The 20,921-nt window shown below is 43.8% G+C and overlaps 1 protein-coding gene across 5 annotated transcripts in view; it reads left to right on the top strand.

Annotated features, from left to right (window-relative positions):
• LARGE1 (LARGE xylosyl- and glucuronyltransferase 1) overlaps positions 1-20,921 on the top strand; it is a 607,716-nt gene that overhangs the window by 497,806 nt on the left and 88,989 nt on the right. The window lies entirely within an intron of this gene.

Below are 20,921 nucleotides of genomic sequence, written 5' to 3'. Positions count from 1 at the left end.
CACCTGGTTCTTGTCTGTATTATGATCCTGTGCTTTCTCTGGGACTGACGGAACCCAGCAAAAAATGTAAGTGACAGTGAAAAGGGAGAGAGCAGCCTGCTGGTCGTTTTCAGCAACCTTTACACTTGAGCATCCCCATCGCCCCACCGCTGCCCTGTCCCCCAAGCCCTCAGTTACTGAATCTCCCCTTAGATCATAGTTGACTTTTTGCCCCAGCAGGTCAGATATATTTGAATCAGAATGACATGGCTGATCCTGAATTGGTTACTGGAGCCTTGTGGGACCTGCTACAAGTAAGGGAATCTCAGCTCAGACAACTATCCAAGAGAAATGGCCCATCTCTGGGCCCCTGACACTGCTCTTTTCAGGCAAGCTTTGCTGGCTAGACCCACGTGTGTTCATTCAGGCTAGACTGGGTACCCAGCATGGTGCAGAGAGGCTCCTCACCATCTCTGTTCAAAGTGAAAGTGTTAGTCTCTCAGTCATGTCCAACTCTTTTCGACCCAACGGACTATAGCCTGCCAGGCTCTTCTGTCCGTGGATTTCTCCAGGCAGGAATACTGGAATGGGTTGCCATTTCCTCCTCCAGGGGATCTTCCTGACTGAGAGATCAAACCTGGGTCTCCTGCACTGCAGGCAGATTCTTTACTGTGTGAGCCATCAGGGAAGCTTGTTCAAGGGAGGCAAGAAAAGAAGTAGAAAACATGGCTCTTGGTTCAAAAAAATAAGAAAACCCCTAGCATCAAGTTGGAGTAGCAGGCAAATACGCTGAGGAAACATGTAACTCTTAATGTTATTCAGAGTCGATTTAATATCTTCCTGAGGAATGCTGAACTATTTGCAGCAGGGTTGGTTCATGCCAGATTTACCCACCACCTGCTTTTGTCTGTCTCAAGCGAGGAATAGTTTTCACATTTTTAATAATTGAGGAAAAAATCAAAAGACAAGTTATGTTTTGTGGCACATAAAAAAAGAAAAAATATATAAAAATATATAAAATTCAAATTTCTGTGTCCAATAGTTAAGATTGAGTGATACGCAGCCACACCATTCATTTCTGTGTTGTCTGTAGCTGCTTTGGGGTTGAAATGGCAGAAGTTGGGCAGTTGCTGCAGAGACATTTTGGATCACAATGCCAAAAATGTATACGTAGTCTGGCCCTTTAAGAAAAAGATGACCAGGGAAAGCTTGTAGCTTAGCAGAAAGAGCATAATTTGGGGAATTCAGGCTTGGATCAAGATGTTATCTCTGCCACTCAGTTTTCCACATCAGGAAAATGGGAATAGGAAGATGTCCTTAATAGGCTATTGTGAGGATTAAATAAGCTATTGTAAACATAGCACAGAATCCAATGATCTAGAACTAGTGTGTGTGTGTGTGTGTGTGTGTGTGTGCGCGCGCGCGCGCGCGTGCGCTCACACCCGCTTTGTAGCTTCAATCATGTCCAACAAAGAGTTGTAGCCCGCCAGGCTCCTCTGTCCATGGGATTCTCCAGGCATGAATAGTGAAGTGGGTTGCCATGCCCTTCTCCAGGGGATCTTCCTGACCCAGGGTTCGAACCAAGTCTCTTGATTTGGCAGGCAGGTGATAACTAGTGTAGATGCTCCATCAATATTGGTTATCTTCTCCTACCTTAATTGTTGTGCAGGTATGATTTCATTTCTAGACACTGAAAAGACAGAATTGCTTGAGCTTTAGTCCTACACTTAACTGGAGAGTTCAGTTCAGTTCAGTTGCTCAGTTGTTTCCAACTCTTTGCGACCCCAGGGACTGCAGCACACTAGGCTTCCCTGTCCATCACCAACTCCCAGAGCTTGCTCAAACTCATGTCCATTGAGTCGGTGATGCCATCCAACCATCTCATCTTCTGTCGTCCCCTTTTCCTCCTGCCTTCAATCTTTCCCAGCATCAGAGTTTTTTCCAGTGAGTCAGTTCTTCACATCAGGTTGTCAAAGTATTGGAGTTTCAGTTTCAGCATCAGTCCTGCCAATGAATCGTCAGGACTGGAGAGAGATGTCCCCAAAAATAAAGAGGAAAGGAATGGGACTCATGTATGTATGTGATCTGTTGAAATCTTCACTCCCCACCTATAAGGAAGAGACAGACGAAGGGAAGAAAGACAGGAGTTATGGTTGTGATTACTCCCTGAAGTAATGAACCAGGACTCTGTGGGTGCGGATATCAGGACAGACTTCTCTTGAGGGGATGGTGTTTGAGCTGAGACCTGAAGGGTGCATTGGAGCCGACCATGGGCCTGATCTGGAAACAAGAGCGCAACAGCCCTGATGGGAGGTATGTCCTTGCCTTGTTCTGGAAGTGACTGCAGGGTGAGGGGCAGGAGAAGCTGGAGGTGAGACTGGGAGTCATGCAAGAACCTCCTGGGCTGTGATGAGATGCTTTGGAGTGTGGATTTTGTTCTCTAACACAGTGGTAAAGAAGCCTCTAGCTGAGAACATCAGTGATCATTTGTCCGTTAGTAATTAGTAATAATGACTATTATAAAATCAATTCCCATTTGTCATTACTCATTCAGTGCTGATTTTACAGGACATGCCCCCACTTGCATCTCAGTAAGCTGTTTATCAGTGTGCTTTGCTTTGCCCGCCATATCTGATACTCTCTCCAAATGTTCATACAATTGTAGGACACTGAGGGAGACGTTCCCAATTCTGTGTCCCAGCTGTGACTTAAATGACTGGGATTAAAGGCACTCCCAGTAGCTTTCACTTGCCCTTCAGTATTTCTTAGCCGGATATTTGCATCATCTCCCCCACTCTGGCCTTCTTTGGCTCCTTCCAGCACTCAGGTGAGATACTCCAGATGGCTCTGGACTGTGGAGCATGGCCATTCCAGCACCTTCTACTGCTTTATCTTACCATCCTCTTCCCCCATTGCCTCCCTTCTTTGGAATTATCGCCAACAGGTATGTTAAAATCTTTGTATAACTGAAGTATAAGTATTGTATTTGAAGGACAGAGCCACAGAAGTAACTCCTCACAGGGTAGAATATCCCCAGAGAGAATCTTGCCTCTGGAGAAAAGAGCTGTATTTGCTGCCCCCATTTCACAGGTGAGAACAGAGAGGTTAAGTGACTGTCCCAGCGTCACACAACCAGGGAGCATCAGAGACCAGATTCAGACCCAGGTCTGTCTGACTTCCAACCCTAGCTCTTTCCAAAACCCTCTGCTTTGGCCCTCTTCAAGTGGACTGAGGAGATGGCCTGAGGAGCTTTCTGATGCAAAGTTGTGACACCTTTCACTATGATTGGGAGAGGAGCAGTGTTCTGAGCTTCTTGGTCTGATTTGTCCTGGCCACCCTTCCAGGACAAGCTTACTGTGCTCCACAGGGCTTCTCAGATCTCTGTCTTTAACCAGTTTATTTGCATGTATCGAAGCCCTTTTTACCATTAGCCATTCAATAGATACTAACTGAACTTCTGTTGGGTACCTCTGTGCCGGTTCTCTATCTTATTTCTGAGCTCATTCATTTTATCAGCTCAGTCGTAAGTGTTCTCTGGGTCTGTCTGCCGGGTCTGCCACAGGGATGGGTTCTCCCTGCCTCAGAGAACTCATCATCTAGAGGGGACCCCAAGAAGCAAGGTGAGTAGTGTAAGAGACTAGCGTACAGGTGGAGAGGTGTGTGGCCAGCTATGCTGCAGGGTCCAGGAAGGCATTCAAAGAGAAGGCTGGGAAGGGCAAGAAGCAGAGAGGGAAGCGGGTAAAGGAAGACAAGAAGGAAAAGAGCTCAGAATTTCATGATTTTTTTTTCTCCCAGTATTATTGACATATAATTGACATACAGCCCTGTATAAGTTTAAGGTGTACGGCATAACGATTTGACTTACATACGTCATGAAATGATCACCACAGTAAGTTCAGTGAATATCCATCGTCTCATATGAATACAAAATAGAAAGAAAGGAAAAAAAAAAAAACATTTTCCTTGTGATGAGAATTCCTAGAATTTATTTTATTAACATTTTATTTATTCTGTTCACGTGTAACATATAGCAGTGTTAGTAATACTTGTATACTACATCACTAGCACTTAACTCTTCTTATAACAGGAAGTTTGTACCTTCTGATCACCTTCATCCAATTCACCCCCCACATCTGCCACCTCTGTTAACCACAAATATGATCTCATTTTCCATGAGGTCAGTTGGTTGGTTTTTAAAGTATAGTTCCATGATTTTAAAGAGAGTCATCATTGTCTTAAAGAGACCAATTATAAGAGACCTGGGGGGCCGGGGGAGTAAGCATAGCTTAGGATAACTGCATGCCCTTAAAAGCCAACATCTGGAGGCCAGCAAATTCCTTTATCTTCTGATCCACAGCCTCCCAATACAGAGACCATCCATCTGGGATCCCCTTTAGTTACATGATTCCAGAGAATCCCCCTGAACAATTGCTGACAGGTTCAGCTCTCACCACTTGCTTCCCCTCCCCCATTTAAGAGAAGCAGAAATTAGTTTTCAGGGAAAAAGCTCACCCTGCATTTAAAGAGTTCCTTAAAAGGATGAAGGACTTGGCTCCACCATCCCCCACCTCTCCTTCCTTCTTTCTGTGTTATTGAATGCTAGAAAATTTATCAAGGGAAGGACATTGATCACTCTTGCCCAAAAGCTTGAACCAGGGATCGTTTGCACATTCTTTAAAATCACTGACACCACAGGACACCACAATAAAGCTAGGTTTATTATTAGTTCTTCCTTCTTTTTCCCCAGCACTCAATGCATGCCCTGCTAATCCAGTTTACAGGAAATCCTCTCCCAGGAACTAGACAGCCCTTGGGTTTGCCACATCAGGCTGGCAGAGAGCAGATAGCCCATTCATTAGTGAAGGTCCAGATCCCAAAGGGTGACCATGGCCTCCTTGCCTGCCGGAGTCACTTTCCAGTAAATCTGGGCCTCTGTGTGCCCACAGTAATAACATTAATAGTCCTAGCTAACATTTATTGAGCACTTGTTATGAATGTGATATTACAAATGGATTATTATCTTGTTTAACTTTCACAGCAACCTGGGAGGCAGGCACTCCTCTTTGTTGCTGCAGTCAGTCAATTCGCTCAGGGCCTTTGCACTTGTTGCTGATTCTGCCTGAGTTCTTGCCTTGTATCAGCATGGCATGCTCCCTCGCCTCCTGCAGTTATTTGCTTGAATCACACCCCTTCTCAGAGAAGCCTTTGCCAACCACCCATTGAAAATCTCAATAGTTCCCTCACCTGAGTCTCCTTGGCTTTCTCTACTCTGTCATTATCATATGCCATCCTGTATGTTGAACCTACTTACTTTGTTTACTGTCTGTTCTCTATTTGCCTGAAGCCTCCATGAGGATAAATATTTCTGTCTGCAGAATGGGTTCTGGTATATCCGAGTCTCTCAGCAGGTATCCACTGAGTGAAAAAAATAAATACAGTATCACCATAACCATTTTACAGGTTAGGTAAGAGAAGTTTACCTAACATTCAAAAAACTAAGATCATGGCATCTGGTCCCATTATTTCATGGCAAATAGGTGGGGAAACAATGGAAACAGTGACAGACTTTATTTTCTTGGGCTCCAAAATCACTGCAGATGATGACTACAGCCATGAAATTAAAAGAGGCTTGTTCCTTGGAAAAAAAGCTATGACAAACCTAGACAGCATATTGAAAAGCAGAGACATCACTTTGCCAACAAAGGTCAGCATAGTGAAAGCTATGGTTTTCCCAGTAGTCATGTATGGATGTGACAGTTGGACTATAAAGAAAGCTGAGCAGTGAAGAATTGATGCTTTTGAACTGTGGTGTTAGAGAAGACTCTTGAGAGTCCCTTGGACTGCAAGGAGATCCAACCAATCCATCTGAAAGGAAATCAGTCCTGAATATTCATTGGAAGGACTGATGCTGAAGCTGAAACTCCAGTACTTTGGCCACCTGATGAAAAGAGCTGACTCATTAAAAAAGACCCCGATGCTGGGAAAGATTGAAGACAGGGGGAGAAGGGGACAACAGAGGACAAGATGGTTGGATGGCATCACCAACTCAATAGGCAAGAGTTTGAGCAAGCTCCAGGAGATGGTGATGGACAGGGAAGCCTGAGATGCTGCAGTCCATGGAGTCGCAAAGAGTCAGACACGACAGAGCAACTGAACACCGACAACAAAGAGAAATTTAGAGACATTCACCCACAGGCCCCAGGTTCTATGGAAAACAACTAATGGATCCAGAATTAACCTACATCTTTGGCTTCTAAGTCTTTTTGACATTACAGAGCCAGCACTCAGCCAAATCCAAAGCCTTCTCTAGAACTGGGATTGTACTGGGGAACAAGAGGACAGAACTACTTGTTCACCGATTGAAATGTCCCATTGAAGTCGGCTTTGGTACAATAGGGATTTACCTTAGTAGAAGAACCATCTCAGCCCCTCCTCTGCCCTGGGCACTTGCTGATCCAACTCCCTGGAGAGAATTCAGTTCCATTCAACATCAGTGCAGGTCTTTATGCTGAATGAGCAGACTTACTGTGTGCTGTAGATAGTGTGGGAAGCTGTGGGTACAAAGTCAATGAGATGCATGACGGCCTGTATGTATCTACACTTACTTTGCATTTTAATGTTTTAATGTCACACGAAGACTGGTCACATAGTGCTTTTCTGCATCTAGTTTCCTATACTAGTCACATCCTGCTTCATCTTATGGGCTTCCCTGGTGGCTCACATGGCAAAGAATCTGCCTACAATGCAGGAGACCCAGGTTCAATCCCTGGGTCAGGAAGCTCCCCTGGAAAAGGGAATAGGTACCCACTCTGGTATTCTTGCCTGAAGAATTGCATGGACTGATGAACCTGGTGGGCTACAGTCCACAGGGTTGCAAAGAGTTGGGCACGATTGAGCAACTAACACTTTCATTTTCATTTTATCTTATCAACAGTGGTATTAGAAAATGCATGGGCTTGGGAACCCGAGGAAACTATGTATGAATCTGGGTTCTTCCTTATTAGCCTCTTACTTACTGAGTATTTCTGGGATGTTATAAAGAGGAGGGGTGATGGTCACCCCAGCACAGTGCCTGGGGCCTGGCAGGCACCAAGCAGTGGTGTGCTGCCAGCTTTGTTAGCCGTCACTGTCATCATTTATTTTTGGTTAGTTTATGAGTGGTGGTTTTGGTGCCTACAAGAGAATAGGAACTTATTTTGAGTTTTAAAAAAATCTGCCCCAGGTAATAACAATAGCTCTTATTCAATTGAGACTAGCCTTTGTACTGGGCTTCCCTGATGGCTCAATGGTAAACAATCCACCTGCCAATGCAGAAGGCTAGGGTTCAATCCCTGGGCTGGAAAGATCCCCTGGAGAAGGAAATGGCAACCCACTCCAGTATTCTTGCCTTGGGAAATCCTGTGGACAGAGGAGCCTAGTAGGCTATAGTCCATGGGATCAAAAAACAGTTGGACATGATTTAGCAGCTAAACAGCAACAAAGCCTTTGTATTAGTCACTGTGCTGAGTGGTCTGTTTTATCTTCTTTGATACTCGCCACAGTCCAATGCATTTGGTGTCTACAGGTGAATAGGACCTTTAGTTTAGGTTTTAAAAAAATCTTCCCCAGGCAGTACCAAGAGCTCTTATTTAATTGAGACTACCCTTTGTATTGGGCTTCCCTGGTGGTTTAGATGGTAAAGAATCTGCCTGCAGTGCAGGAGACCTGGGTTGGTAAGAAGGAAATGGCAACCCACTCCAGTATCCTTGCCTGGAAAATCCAATGGACACAGGAGCCTGGTGAGCTACAGTCCATGGGGTTGCAAAAGAGACCAACATGATTTAGCAACTAAACAACCACAAAGCCTTTGTATTAGTCACTATGCTAAGTGGTCTGTTTTATTTAATCCTTGCCACAGTCCTATGGTCCTTATTTATACCTATTTTACGGAAGAGTACATAAAGCAGTAATTAGGTCACATGGCCAAGGTCATAGAGCTGGTAAACGGGGAGCCGACATGTGGATGGATGCTGGGACCTTACTCTAATCTTTGTGTCAATTCCCCCAGGTGATCCAAGTGTGGGACTTGAGAGGGGACTCTCTTCTTACCGTCTTTCTCAAACTAGTCAGGGAAGCAACAAAAAGTACTGAAACTGGAGTCAGAAGACTTACACTCAAATCCTGATTCTGCCACTTGCATGAGCATCCTGGCTTTAGGACATTGAGCTCACTTCTCTGAGTTTTGATTTCTCTATTTATGGCAAACTAAGAGATTGCCCTGGATGATGTCTGTGAGTCCTTCCCACTCGATGGGCTTCTTTATTCAAACTGAGACAGGCTAAAGAATCTTTAATAACTACCTTAACTACAGTCGGTTTGAACTCAACAGAAATGCATACCTATGACACCAAAAGACATGTTCAAGAATATTTTGTCAGCTTTCAAAATTGGAAACCACCCACATATCCATTAGCAAAGTAATGTATAACTAGGGTGAGATATATTCATAGTGTAGGTAACAATACACCATTATTGGCCTTTGATTCAAAGAGACGGCCTGTTTGTTCAGTATGCTGCAGGCCTGCAGAGTCAGTCAGCCACGCTGCCATTGGGGTCAGGAAGACCTCAGTGGAAATACCAGCTCTGCCACTCATGAGCTGTATGACCTCTCTGAGCCTCAATTTCCTTATCCATAAAATAAGCATTGCTGTTGTTGTTCTTTAGTCAGTAAGTCATGGCCAACTCTTTGCATGAACTGTAGCCTGCCAGGCTCCTCTGGCCATGGGATTTCCCAGGCAAGAATACTTGAGTTTCCATTTCCTTCTCCAGGGGATCTTCCTGACCCAGGGATCGAACTCATGTCTCCTGCCTGGCAGGCAGATTCTTTACCACTGAACCACCATGGAAGCCCAGAATAAGCATAATCATTCCAATTTCAATGGGGGCAGTCCAAGGGATTAAATAAAATAACATACATGTAATAGGATCTCATCATCTTATCAGATTAATTCCAGTTCTTGTAATGAAAGGACTGTTTATGGAGTGGACAGAGAGCACTGATGTGTCAGCAAGCAGGATGAGGCCCCAGAGAACAGCAGAAGTGGTCACTGTTACCAGCTCTGGGCCAAGAGATAAGTGTTAGTTTCCTGAGGCCGCTGTAACTAAGGACCACGGACTGGGTGGCTTAGCAGAATTTATTTTCTTACAGTTCTGGATGCTGAAAGTCCAAGATCAAGGGTTGATTCTTTCTCAGGCCTCCAGCCTTTATGCACAAGATGGCTGTCTTCTCCTGGTGTGTTCACGTGGTCATCCCTCTCTGCCTGACTGTCCAGATGTCCTCCTCTCATAAGGATAACTGTTCCTTCTGGATTAGGGCCCGCACTCATGACTTTAACACTTCTTTGAAGACCCTCCCTCCGAATATAGTCACATCCTGAGGTCCTGGGTAGGGGTTAGAACTCCAGCATATGAATTAGGGGGAGGACATAGTTCAGCCCATAACAGGATGCGAAGGAGGTGATGCTGTCAGACACCAGTTGAGACTTTGAGCTGTGAAGGGTAGCTGCCTGGAAGAAGCTACAGGGGAAGGGAGACAGGCCGCTCTGGAAGCATTGCCCAGACCTGAGAGTGTACTGAGAGGACCGCACGCTCCTGCCTCCCTACCTCTGGTCCGTTGCGATGTTTCCAGTGGGAAACCAGCCACCAGGGATCCCAAGCAATTCCTTCTGAAGGCCATGAGCTCTACGTTCTTCACCGGCTGTTGTTTCAGCGCCTACTTTTCCTTCAAGTGTGTGAGCGAGTGAGTGATGAAGATACATAGGGTGCCCTTCCGTGTGGGTTCATTTTGTTTAAGTTGGAAGTTGCAGAAATGCTCCTTGCCTTTCCGCTGTCCATTAGCGCAATATTCAGTCAGGCTCTAGTGCGTATTCGGCTGGTCCACGCCGCTCAGCCTCCCGAGCCGTCTCGCCCTTCTTGGTGAGCAAATGAGACATCATCTTGTGCAGCGAAGCATCTAGCCAGACTGGTAGGGAGATGCAGGCTCTTTATTTGTTAAAAATTAAAATCTGCATGTCGACAAGCCAGGCAACAGATCTGACTTCTCTTCACAGAGTAGTTATTTTTCAGTTCCTGATAGAAAGTCTGTGGGCCTTAGGACCCCTAGGCAGGCTTGGCACTGTCCTCGGCTTTTGCACCCACCCTTGACTTTTCTAAGCATCATAACGTGTCCTATTTTGTTCAATGGTCATTTTAAGATCAAAATCTTGGACACTCTTTATTTTTCCCCTATACAAATCCAAAAAAAACTTGCTTCAAACTGAAAGGGGCTGAAGTCTTTAATAACTACCTTAAGTACAGTAGGTTTGCACTCAACAAAAATGCATACCTGTGCCACCAAAAGACACATTCCAGAATGTTATATCAGCTTTCAGAACTGAAAACAGCCTACATGTCTGTCAGCAATGTAATGGATAAGTAGGGTGAGATATATTCATAGTGTAGGTAACAATGCAGCATCAAGTGAACAGACTACAGTGAACATGCAGTAATATGAATGGCTTTCACAGAAGTAATATTGAGCCAAAAGGCCAGGCATAAAAGGAGTCCATACTGTATGATTCAATTTATATATAATTCAGAGCCAGATGAGGTATCCCAGGTGGCACAGTTGGTAAAGAATTCACTTGTCAATGCAGGAGACCCAAGAGACACAGGCTCGATCCCTGCATCCAGAAGATCCCCTGGAGTAGGAAATGGCAACCCGCCCCAGTATTCCTGGCCTGGAAAATTCCAAAGACAGAGGAATCTGGAGGGAGCTCAGTCCATGGGGTTGCAGAGAGTTGGACATGACTGAGCATGCACTGGCTACCTGGCGGAACCTGATGAAACTGAACTATGGTGTGAGAATTCAGGATCACAGCAGGGCGGTGTGTATATATGTGACTTTGAGCCGACAGTAAGAGAGATTCTGGTCTGTCTGTGATGTTCTGTTTCTTAGTCCAAGTTCCAGTTAAAACAGTGATTTCACTTTGTGAAAATTCATCACACTATGTACTTAAGATCTATATACTTTTATGAGTGTATATATTAATAATACTTCAATATAAGTTCACTTACAAAAGGAGTGGTTAAAAGGTATTTGCCAGCCACCAAACCTTTTATGTTCTTAGCCCTATCACAGCTCTGTTCAGTGAGAAGAAGAGATTATGGTAACATTGTATTCTTTTAAAGGACCACTCCGCATGATGTAAGATCTGAACTCACCTCTTTTTGAACCAACCTTGCTTGTCCAGAACACACCTTTCTTATTTCAGTGCCCCAAACACCTCCAGGCTCTTGAGAGCAGGAACTGTGTTGTTCATCTTTGTATACCTAGTGCCTAGCATGTAAAAGTCACTTGATAGACATTTATTGGATGAACGAATAAGTGAGTGAGTGAGTGAATGACCACCAGGCTTTTATAAGATTGAGCTGCTTTTTATACTTCATCCTTCACACTTTCAGAAACCCCAACAAAGTCAGGGAATGCTTCAGGAGAAAGGATTTTCTCTCTCTCTGATAAAGAGTTTTTGAGAAGGAAAACACTTTAAAAGTGAAAAGTAGAACCTTTTAATTTATATGATCAAAAGTAAGTCCTAGGTAAAATCAGCAGGGGATTTTAAATTAAGCGAATTTTAATAAACTCACCTTCTATTGGGTCATCATGCATAAGAAGAGAACTCTAGTGCTTCAAAGCAAAAGAGAGGAAAGTCAGAATTATGTGGGACATTGTCAAACATTTCTGGGATGAGAGCCGGCATCTTCCCCAGAGGCTCCTGCGTAGACAACCACTCATCTCCACTTAAAGTTTTGTTTCTTTGATTGAAGCCAGCAAAGCCACAGGAAGGGCTAAAGGAAGGACCAAGGGATAGACTTCCATTTTCATATATCAGCCCTTGAAGTGCAGGCAGAAAGCTGAGAAAATGCAGACAGAAGCCAGAGAGGGCTCAGGCAAAGGGAACAAGCAATATTCTACCAGTTTCCTGGGGGAGAGGTCCTGGTAAATAAATCTAGAAAGTGTCAGATGCAGTAACCACCTTTGAGATTCACCAGGCACATTGATAAAACTAATACAGTTTAACTGTATTTAACCCCCTATCTCCTAAACTTATTTAACATAGCAGACCCTATGTCCCATAACATCTGTTAGCATCCTGCAGCAGACCATGGAACACACTGTGGGAAACACTGCCTCTTGGAATAAAAGGTTTAATCTGAAATTTGTTCTCCACTGGTCGAAGGCATCAGGTAGCCACTTTGTACCTCAGTTTCTTCTTCTGATTTAAGGAAGCACGTGATTGGAATTGACCTAGTCTGTCCCAGCCGTATTCTTTAGCTCGGCTGAAGCGTGAAAGCAGACTGCATGGAAAGAAAGAAAGAGAGGCAGAACCTCCTCTTTTTTTACTTTTTAAAAAAAAAAGTATTTATTTGACTGTGCCAGGTCTTAGCTGTAGCACAAAGGATCTTTGATCTTCGTTGCACCGTGCATTCTCAGTTGTTAAGTCATATCCAACTCTTTTCAATACTATGGACTATAGCCTGCCAGGCTCCTGTGTCCGTGAGGTTTCCCAGACAAGAATACTGGAGTCGGTTGCCATTTCCTCCTCCAGGGGGTCTTCCCAACCCAGAGATAGAACCTGTGTCTCTTGCATCTCCTGCATTACAGGCAGATTCTTTAGCACTGAGTCATGGTGATCTTTTTAGTTGTGGTATGCAATCTTTAGTGGGGGCATGTGGGATCCAGTTCCCTGGCCAAGGATCAAACCCAGACTCCTCCCTGGAGCATGGAGTCTTAGCCAGTGAAACACCAGGAAAGTCCCAGAACCTCCTCTTAAACAGTAGATTTTCTTTAATATGAGCTTGAGATCTTCCCTTTGCTGGAAGCGCTTTAAGGGATTCTCCTGGCCTGCAGGAGGTGGTACAGCACAGGCTAAGAGGTTAGTTGTGGACTCAGATACAGAAAGAAGAGGATTTTTGTGCCATGCGGAAGGGGAATTGACATGTTAGCTGTGGAACAGCATACTGTTTTAAATTATTCTTGGCTGCAACCCATGGTCCCTTATACAGGTTCAGACCCCACCTGCATGAGCAGCCTCAGTCACACAGGGCTGCCTGCCTCTCCTGTCTTTGAATGCTTGGTTTCCGCCAGGTTCTGACACATGCAATCTGATTTTGGCCTGTGTTCTTTGCAGAATCCTCCAAACATTGACTAACTGTTCCTCTAGGAGCTCCCTGAGTTGTTTTGGCTTTAGGTTACAGATTCATCAAAGTCTCACCATATTTACTATGGTCATGTACACAGACACACACATACCACAGGGTAGTCTGGTGTAGCTCAAAAGGCCACAGGGCTAAGAGTGAGATGAATTTGGTCACCTACCAGCTAGACACGAGCCTTAGTTTCTTCGTCTCAAAAATGGGAATAATTCCATGAACCTAGCTGGCTCATCATAAGAGTCGGAGGTCATCTAGGTCATGCACCTTGTCTTTCGGATACAATAGTTGCTTAATAAATAGTAGGTGACACTCATCAGCTTGTCACCATTTTTATTCTGCTTCCCTCTGGCAGTTGCAGTGGTTTAAAAAAAAAAAATCAGTATCTGGCTCATTTTTTAAAAAAAGCGTTATATTCTGTCTCTGCATTCACATCCAGCCTCCTCTCCCTGCCATATTGGCTACCAAGCTGTTACTACATATTCAGTTTGGGAAAAAGAAACATTGTCCTCTGATCTGGAGATGAAACGCCCCACCACTGGACCAGATGTTCACAGGAGAAGCCTTTGATTTTTCATTTATTTATTCATTTATTTATTTAGTGTTAATCTCTTAAGCTCCCAGCACAGCAGCAGAAGGTAAGGCTATGCAAGCCCCACGCATACCAGCCAGCTCCACTGGGAGGGCCTTTCAAATTCCAGGCATGCTGCTGCCTCTGTGCAGAGGACTGGCCTCCAGGGCCAAAGGCTCGCTCTTCGCTCCCAGACCCCAACGGCAAGAATAGAAATGGCAGATCACGTAGCAGCAAATACCAGGCAAAGGCCAGAGTTAAGCTTTTTGGCACCTCTGTCCCCCTGACAGCAGGAAGCAGTGTCAATCTCTGTCCTGGGGCCCATATTCCAAAGCCAAAGCTGCGTTGTTTCAGCTTGAAAGGGTCCAATTGCAGAAGGAGCCGTTTTCATCATTTTTAACTAGGGTTCACTGAAAAAGCTTCCTCCCACATTGCGTGCATGCCCATTAATTTGTGTTAATTCGAATGGAAATCAAGCAAGTTCAATGAGTGGTAATTAGGTACCTTAATGAAGAAATGTATAGTTTCTATAACTGTTATTTACAAGCTTTTATGTACCACTTCATATTTCCAGAGGCCTTCACAATCATTCATCAGGGCAACTCTCAGCACCGTAGGAGTGAGGTCAATAAGTAGTGAGAGTTGTGGTTCCTTGGAAATGTTGTTTTTCAGCTCTTGTATAATCTGGGTACAAATTCCCCACCTTTGACAAAACAGGAAGATTCTCTTACAAGTACACATCCATGTGATTATATTTAACAGCCTAACAGGCTCCTTAGCTGCTTGAGGACACAATTATGTACCTGATTGTAAATACTTAGAGTTTATTTTCTTTTTCTTAAATCATAATTTTTATTTTTTTACTGTGCTGGGTCATCACTGCTGAGCAGACTTTTCTCTAGTTGTGGCAAGTGAGATCTACTCTCTAGCTGAGATATGTGAGCTTATTGTTGAGATGGCTTCTGTTACAGCTCTAGGGTGCTCGGGCTTCCGTAGTTGTGGCTTCCAGGCTCCAGAGCACAGGCTCAGTAGTAGTGGTACACAGGCTTAGTTGTCCTGTGGCATGTGGGATCTTTCCTGATCAGGAATCAACTCGTGTCTCCTGCATTAGCAGGTGGATTCTTTACCACTGAGCCATCAGGAAGCCCTGGAGTGTATTTTCTTTCCTTCAATCTTCTTTTTTTTTATTTCCTGTGGGTTGTGTGCTTTGGCAGCCGCTTGCAGTATCCCCAAGGGACAACCTAGTCATGCAAGTGCTTAGGTGATGACCCCCTAAACTGTTGCTGTTCAGTCGTTCAGTCGAGTCCGACTGTTTGTGACCCCGTGGACTGCAGCACGCCAGGCTTCCCTGTCCTTCACCATCTCCCAGAGTTTGCTCAAACTCGTGTCCATTGAGTCGGTGATGCCATCCAACCATCTCATCCTCTCTCATTCTGTTCTCCTCCTGCCTTCAATCTTTCCCAGCATCAGGGTCTTTTCCAATGAATCAGTTCTTCGCATTAGGTGGCCAAAGTACTAGAGCTTCAGCTTCAGCATCAGTCCTTCCAATGTATATTCAGGACTGACTTCCTTTAGGATTGACTGGTTTGATCTCCTTGCAGTCCAAGAGACTCTCAAGAGTCTTAAGCTACCTATTGACAAAAGACTAAGAAGCAATAGTTCAGTTAAGTTCAGTTCAGTCGCTCAGTCCTGTCCGACTCTTTGCGACCCCATGAATCACAGCACTCCAGGCCTCCCTGTCCATTACCAACTCCCTGAGTTTACCCAAACCCATGTCCATCGAGTCGGTGATGCCATCCAACCACCTCATCCTCTGTCGTCCCCTTCTCCTCCTGCCCCCAATCCTTCCCAGCATTAGAGTCTTTTTCAGTGAGTCAACTCTTCGCATAAGGTGGCCAGAGTATTGGAGTTTCAGCTTCAACATCAGTCCTTCCAATGAACAACCAGGACAGATCTCCTTTAGGATGGACTGGTTGGATCTTCTTGCAGTCCAAAGGACTCTCAAGAGTCTTCTCTAACACCACAGTTCAAAAGCATCAATTCTTTGGTGCTCAGCTTTCTTCACCATACAACTCTCACATCCATACATGACCACTGGAAAAACCATAGCCTTTACTAGACGGACCTTTGTTGGCAAAGTAATGTCTCTGCTTTTAAATATGCTATCTAAGGTGGTCATAACCTTCCTTCCAAGGAGTAAGCGTATTTTAATTTCATGACTGCAATCACCATCAGCAGTGATTTTGGAGCCCAAAAAAAATAAAGTCTGATACTGTTTCCACTGTTTCCCCATCTATTACCCATGAAGTGATGGGACCAGATGCCATGATCTTAGTTTTCTGAACGTTGAGCTTTAAGCAAACTTTTTCACTCTCCTACTTCACTTTCATCAAGAGGCTCTCTAGTTCTTCTTCACTTTCTGCCATAAGGGTGGTGTCATCTGCATATCTGAGGTTATTGATATTTCTCCCGGCAATCTTAATTCCAGCTTGTGTTTCTTCCAGCCCAGCGTTTCTCATGATGTACTCTGCATATAAGTTAAATAAGCAGGGTGACAGTATGCAGCCTTGATGTACTCCTTTTCCTATTTGGAACCAGTCTGTTGTTCTATGTCCAGTTCTAACTGTTGCTTCCTGACCTACGTACAGGTTTCTCAAGAGACAGGTCAGATGGTCTTGTATTCCCAACTCTTTCAGAATTTTTCACAGTTTATTGTGATCCACACAGTCAAAGGCTTTGGTGTAGTCAATAAAGCAGAAATAGATGTTTTTCTGGAACTCGCTTGCTTTTTCAATGATCCAGCGGATGTTGGCAATTTGATCTCTGATTCCTCTGCCTTTTCTAAAACCAGCTTGAACATCTGGAAGTTCACAGTTCACGTATTGCTGAAGCCTGGCTTGAAGAATTTTGAGCATTACTTTACTAGTGTGTGAGATGAGTGCAATTGTGCGGTAGTTTGAACATTCTTTGGCATTGCCTTTCTTTGGGATTGGAATGAAAACTGACCTTTTCCAGTCCTGTGGCCACTGCTGAGTTTTCCAGATTTGCTGGCATATCGAGTGCAGCACTTTCACAGCATCACCTTTGAGGATTTGAAATAGCTCAACTGGAACTCCATCACCTCCACTAGCTTTGTTCATAGTGATGCTTTCTAAGGCCCACTTGACTTCACATTCCAGGATGTCTGGCTTTTGGTGAGTGATCATACCATCGTGATTATCTGGGTCATGAAGATATTTTTTGTACAGTTCTTCTGTGTATTCTTGCCACCTCTTCTTAATATCTTCTGCTTCTGTTAGGTCCATACCATTTCTGTCCTTTATCAAGCCCATCTTTGCATGAAATGTTCCCTTGGTATCTCTAATTTTCTTGAAGAGATCTCTAGTCTTTCCCATTCTGTTGTTTTCCTCTATTTCTTTGCACTGATCGCTGAGGAAGGCCTTCTTATCTCTCCTTGCTATTCTTTGGAATAGCAATATGGACCTGGCAATATCTCACAGTTTTTAAGTGTCCCTTGGATTCTACATGCACAAGGGGATTTTTAGAAAGACCAATGAATTTAGGTTCATAAATAAATGAGTGGGTATAGACATTTATTATCAATATTTCTCAAGTCAGCAGTATTGAGAACAGTTTTTATTGTACTCAGTAATTTTTTTAATGTCATGGAATCTTTATTTCAAGGTAGAAAATCATAAATCATGGCTTATACCAGACACTTTTAAAGTATTGGAGCTTCAGTGTCAGTCCTTCCAATGAACATTCAGAGTAAATTTCCTTTAGGATTGACTGATTTGATCTCCTTGCTGTCCAGGAGACTCTCGAGAGTCTTCTCCAGCACCACAGTTTGAAAGCATCAATTCTTTGGTGCTCAACCTCGCAGCCTTCTTTATGGTCCAACTCGCACATCTTTCACATGACTACTGGAGAAACCATAGCTTTGACTATACGGACTTTTGTCACCAAAGTGATATCTCTGCTTTTTAATACTCTGTCTAGGTTTGTCATAGCTTTTCTTCCAAAGAACAAGTATCTTTTAATTTCATGGCTGCAGTCACCATCCACAGTGATTTTGGAGCCCAAGAAAATAAAATCTGTCACTGTTTCTACTTTTTCCCCATCTATTTGCCATGAAGTGATGGGACTGGATGCCATCTTATTTTTTTGATCTTAATTTTTTGAATGTTGAGTTTTAAGCCAGCTTTTTCACCCTCCTCTTTAACCCTCATCAAGAAACACTTTAGTTACTCTTCGCTTTCTGCTATTAGGGTGGTATCATTCACGTATCTGAGGTTGTTGATATTTCTCCTGGCAATCTTGGTTCCCACTTGTGATTCATCCAGCCCAAGATTTCACATGATGTACTCTGCATATAAGTTAAATAAGCAGGGTGACAATATACAGTCTTGATGTACTCCTTTCCCAATTTAGAACCAGTCAGTTGTTCCATGTCCGGTTCTAATTCTTGCTTCTTGACCTTCATACAGATTTCTCAGGAGGCACGTCAGGTGGTCTGGTATTCCCATCTCTTTAAGAATTTTCCACAATTTGTTGTGATCTACACAGTCAAAGGCTTTGGCATAGTCAATGAAGCAGAAGTAGATGTTTTTCTGAAATTCTCTTGCTTTATCTATGATCCAAAGGATATTGGCAATTTGATCTCTGGTTCCTCTGCCTTTTCTAAACTCAACTTGTACATCTGGAAGTTCTCAGTTCATGTACTGCTGAAGCCTAGCTTGAAGGATTTTGAGCATTACCTTGCTAGCATGTGAAATGAACACAGTTGTATGGTAGTTTCAACATTCTTTGGCCTTGCTCTTCTTTGGGATTGGAGTAAAAACTGACCTTTCACAGTCCTATGGCCACTGCTGAGTTTTCCAAATTTGCTGGCATATTGAGTGCAGCACTTTAACAGCATCATCTTTTGCGATTTGAAATAGCTCAGCTGGAATTCCATTACCTCCACTAGCTTTTTTCATATTAATGCTTCCTAAGGCCCATTTGACTTCACATTCTAGGATGTCTGGCTCTAGGTAAGTGACCACATCATCATAGTTATCCAGGTCATTAAGACTTTTTTGTATACTTTTCCTGTGTATTCTTGCCACTTTTTCTTAATCTCTTCTGTTAGGTCCATGTGATTTCTGTCCTTTATTGTGCCAATCTTTGCATGAAATTTTCCCTTGGTATCTCCAGTTTTCCTGAAGAGATCTCTAGTCTTTCCCATTCTATTGTTTCCTTCTGTTTCTTTGCAGTGTTTACTTATGAAGGCTTTCTTCTCTCTCCTTGCTGTTTTCTGGAACTCTACAGCATTCTGTTGGGTATATCTTTCCCTTTCTCCTTTGCCTTTCCCTTCTCTCCTTTTCTCAGCTATTTGTAAGACCTCCTCAGACAACCACTTAGCCTTCTTGGCATTTTTTGCAATGCTCATGGTTAAACATTTACCAGCCTACCACTAGGGGCACGCAGCAGTTTTCTGAGTTGGCAAGGACAAGTAGCCCTGGTGGTTCAGTGGTAAAGAAGCAGCCTGCAATGCAGAAGACATGGGAGTTCAATCCCTGGATCAGGAAGGTCCCCTGGAGAAGGAAATGGCAACCCACTCCAGCCTGGAAAATCCCATGGACAGAGGAGCCTGACAGGCTACAGTCCATGGGGTCGAAAAAGAGTTGGACACAACCTAGCAACTAAACTACAACAACCCAGGTAGAAACCAAAAGTCAGAAAAAGAGCAAGTCTTGGTCTGAGTCACAGAACTCCACAGAGGCATTGCTGGGACTCTGGTCTGTGTGGTGTCGCTGAAGAAGCTCTGGCTTTGGAGTCAGGCAGATCTGACTTTGGATCTCATAGAACTGCTCTTGCACAGTGAACTGTTCAACTGTCTGACCCAGCATCCACCCCCCTCAGTCTCCCCACTTGCAAAATAAGGGTGACAATATCTAGCTTATCTGTGTGCAAAAAAACCTGACAAAGCACCAGGGAGATGTGCAATAGGTACGATTTGCCCTTTTTGACTTACAAGTTCAGATCTCTGTGTATTACCCCATTCTTGCCGTAACCATATATATGTATTTTCTTATTTCAACTCTACCCGATGGACCAAACACCTTTCACAAAATAGTAAATATACTTTTTTCTCCAAATATGTTCCACTAGAATAAGTTTTTTTTAAAAAGTCTCAGTGTTGACATTTATGTGTGATTTGGGGAATCCGTTTCTTTCCAACAATCTTAGAAATGTATGTACTAGGTATCAAGTAAGATCATTTTTCAGCTGCCTGGAGTTTTCTATACTGACTGTTCTGCTGAGCTAAGCTTCCTGAGGAGGATTGATTTGGGAGCCATGGGTGCCACAGTTCCATCCACCAAATTAACTGCAGTAGCCTGCAGGGCCATCCTTTTGGCTGTTTGTGTTCTGTGCTGTGTACCTTCTCTGCACACACTCACCAGCCAGTTAGTAGCCACTCACTTCTAAGCTATTCAGCTAAGCCAAAGATGTACTTTTCTTTTTAGACTTTTACTAATTTATTTTTACCTGAATAATACATTTAGTTGTTTTTAACATTTTTAAAAATACAAAGGTGTATAACATGACAATTTCCCTTCCTGTGTGGTAGAGTGTGCTCAGTCTGTTCAACTCTTTGCAAACCCATGAACTGTAGCCCGCCAGGCTCCTCTGTCCATGGGATTTCCCCTGGAGAAGAATACTGGAGTGGGTTGCCATTTCCTTCTCCAGGGGATCTTTCTGACCCAGGGATCAAACCCGCATCTCCTGCATTGGCAGGTAGATTCTTTACCACTGAGCCACCAGGGAATCCCTTCCCTTCCTATACAATCCCCCATTCACTCAAGTCTCTCCCATAAACCACCCCCCCCCCAAAAAAAAGAGGGTAGACGGGAGGAGGAAGCAACCTCTGACAATTACTTTCTTATGAACTTGAAGGCTCTTAGGGCCCCATCTTGAACACCCAGCATCAGCACAGCCTTCACCATAGTTTCTACCTGTGTCTAATGCATTGGGCCAAAGAAAGCTATTAAAGCCAGCAATACTGCAATGAGCTCATATGGCTTGTCAGTAGGTATAAAGCAAATTGGCAAAGACATACCCATAATAAAGTCAGAGAGGATCTGCTTTGTTTCTGTAA

The sequence above is a fragment of the Giraffa tippelskirchi genome, chromosome 4 (genome assembly GCF_054371585.1).
Source record: "Giraffa tippelskirchi isolate mGirTip1 chromosome 4, T2T-mGirTip1v1.2.pri, whole genome shotgun sequence".
Classification (NCBI taxonomy): domain Eukaryota; kingdom Metazoa; phylum Chordata; class Mammalia; order Artiodactyla; family Giraffidae; genus Giraffa; species Giraffa tippelskirchi.
Note: the sequence above shows the minus strand (reverse complement) of the source record. Positions and strands in the feature narration are given on the sequence as shown.